The sequence below is a fragment of the Echinops telfairi genome, unplaced genomic scaffold (genome assembly GCF_000313985.2).
Source record: "Echinops telfairi isolate 266 unplaced genomic scaffold, ASM31398v2 ScPeMD7_7;HRSCAF=31, whole genome shotgun sequence".
Classification (NCBI taxonomy): domain Eukaryota; kingdom Metazoa; phylum Chordata; class Mammalia; order Afrosoricida; family Tenrecidae; genus Echinops; species Echinops telfairi.
This window is the reverse complement of record NW_022103904.1, coordinates 20,178,488-20,181,561: the sequence shown is the minus strand read 5'-3', so window position 1 is coordinate 20,181,561 and position 3,074 is coordinate 20,178,488. Positions and strand designations below refer to the sequence as shown.

Sequence of the window (3,074 nt, the reverse complement as noted above, 5' to 3'; positions counted from 1 at the left end):
GTGTGTGTAAGAAAGAGATTATTTATATACAAGAGCAATTGAACATTGAGAAAACATCCCAGCCCAGTCCAGATCAAGTCCATAAGTCCGATATTAACCCATATGTCTGACACCAATCTATAAAGTCCTCTTCAGACTCACGAAACACATGCAATGATGCCGAATGCAGAAGATCACAGGCCAGTGGGTAGAGAGTCTTTGGATCCAGTGGCATTGGAAACATCTCAGTGCTGGCAGGGGTCTCTGCATGACTTCCCAGGGCTGCATCAGGGTGGGTCCATGTATCTTGTCAGCTGCTATGTCTCCCAGGTAGTGAGCCGATGCTATATCTTTTAATAGCTGGGCATCATCAGCTTTCTTCACCACATTTGCTTATGCACCCATTTTGAAACTACAATTTTTTATGGGAGCAGAAAGCCCTTTCTCCTGAGGATTGGCTGGTGTTTTCAAACTGTGGACCTTGCAGTTAGCAGTCTAGTGTGTAACCACTACACCACAATAGCTCCTTAACACTTAAATAACATCCCAGAAATTAACATTGAATCATAAGAGGCATAATATGTCCAGTCACAATTTCAAAAAGAGTTGACCGTTAGTACCAAGAGGGGTAGATCATAAATTCATTAGCATAATAGCACCTGAGGCCATGGTAGATTTTTTAGAGAGGTTGTACATGTAGATAACTGGACCTTTATCATTCTAATCATTCTTTCAACCAGTCCAGAAGATTGCAGGTAATACGGACAGTACAATCTATGCAAAATGAAGAAAACTTTAAAAATTGCCTACAGAACTCTGCCAGGAAAATAGAAACCACTGTCACTACAGAGAGTATGAGATGCTCCCCACGTAGGGAAAATATCTTCTAATATTTTAGCAACAGAGTTTGCAGCGGCATGCTGACATGGAAATGAGAATATCTGCATAGCATCACTAAGACATATTTATAGCTCTGGGCAACTATATAAAATCCATTTGCCATTCAGGGATAGGTCCTGTGGAGTTGAGTAAGTTTTCCCAGAGTTGAATTTTTGACAAATAGCGCCCCTCTTACCATTTCAGCCGCAGGTTCCCAAAACTGGCTCCAATAATATGTCTTTATTTTTTGTAAGGTCTTATTCCATCTCAAAAGATCTTTTTAGAGGAGACTATAGACTACACACAAATGTAATTCCTTTGGGAGAACCAGAGCTTGATCGGGCCCAATCCAAAGACCTGTGTCAGGATTCAAGGTACATCTTTCCTTTCCCCGGGTCTGCTGTTCCAGGGGACTCGCAGCCTTTCCTAAATACACAATTCAACAAAACTGATTACATCCTCCGTGTTGTACAGCTACCATGGCTATTATTCTTAATTTTTTCCTGGTAAGCATTTATTCCTCAAACAAAATCACTAACTTTCACACAATTTCAGAAGATGGTGATAGCATCACTCACTCCAATTATATACATTATTTGACCATTTAAAAAACTTTTTAAAATGTTCAGAAACTTTCCCACTATAAAGACTTCTCTCCCCAAAGATCCATGATAAAACTAAACTAAAAAGTCCACTTGGGCAAAGTGGGACTTATTTTGGCTTTAAGATTTTTTAAAATTTGTTTAAAAAACAAAAAGACATGGTGGAGAGTGTGTTGTGAGAAAGAGAGAAGAAGGAGTTTCCAGTGATGGAGCCGACATGGCTGAAAATACATAAAGGGAAACGATCCAGAGCAAGAAGATGTTATAAATAAAGTCTTTCAGAGCAAGAGCAGATAAGCAATTTCTGCATCCATCACACCCGAGGGCGAGAGGGCTTCCTGACGAACGTATATTATAGAATCTTCTGTAAGATAGAGTTGGCTAGTTCCAATGACTCTTCTTTTACTAAAACAATATCGTAAGAGTCCATGTACTTTTCTAAAAGCTCTGTCATTTAGATATCCAGTTTTCAGAATGTGCTCAACATTGGCTCCTCCATCTGCCATTCTTAAGTCTCCCTGGGAGTCTCCCAACAGAATTATGTTGCTATTGTCTTTTGGCTGATTGAAATATTCTGTGTTCTTCAAGGCACCATCATGCTTGTTAAATAATAAATTAATTCTCCTTTAGATCCTTTCAGTACCCTCTCATCAAAATCCATGAAATGGAACACTACTTTGATATTTGGATGCTAAACACCAGCTTGGTTGATAACCTCCACTAGTATATCGCCAATCCCAGCAGAAAATATGAACATGAACACGGGGATGTGGGAAACAAAGATTTCTCCCAAGTTGTCTCCCCCAAATATATGCCAAACTTAGCTGCTTGCTACATGTGGCACTTGGAGGTCAACAGAAGTAGGTCAGGGGTTATTCTCCCTAAGGGTTATCAGCCATCCAGAGCAAGCAGACACTACTATTTATCCCACAACAAGTAGGGCCCACTCCCTTCTGATAAGGATTGTAGTAGATTGTTTCCCTGAAGGACCTCAGGGAGGTCAAACCCACTCAAGGGTGACCAAGGTTAGGCTGCTATATTGAGTCTAGGGTCCGCCCTTCTTGTCACATGTATACCCTTAGTCCCTCCCCTTTGTATCATGTGTACACCCCAGCTCATCTCTTTCCTGTTATGCTTATGCCGATTGTACAATCCCTTCCTGTGACGTGTGTGGTTACCTGTAATCACGCCCCCCCCTAAGTAGATATAAGCCTTGGTTTGCAATAAATCGCTCTCTCCTGCTGTCTCACTTGCCCTCTCAGCCGTGCTGTGTGTGGACCTGCACTGTTGAGATCATGGCCATGCAGGAGGTAAGCATGCTGCCATGAAATGTATCTGACTTCTTTGACTCTCTCTCCTATCTCTCTCGTTTTCTATGACTTTATTATAATCTTTATATATCTCAACCGTACAGTTGTGCTTACTGAATCTGTGTTTAGTTGGGGGGGTGTTGGCCCTTCCCCCACACAGGGATACTGTGTGGCTGGAGCTTACTGAAGAAATCTTCATATCCTTCCTTGAGCATAAGGTCAGGTTCTTCCACAATTTCTCTAAGTTTAGTTTTTGGTAATGCTTGTTCAATAAACAAACCATGTGACTATTGAGAGAGTTTTG

General features: G+C 41.2%; 1 pseudogene; it reads right to left on the bottom strand.

Moving 5' to 3' along the window:
- Nucleotides 1-1,795: 1,795 nt before the first annotated feature.
- Nucleotides 1,796-3,074, bottom strand: part of LOC101663837 — an 8,883-nt pseudogene continuing 7,604 nt past the window's right edge.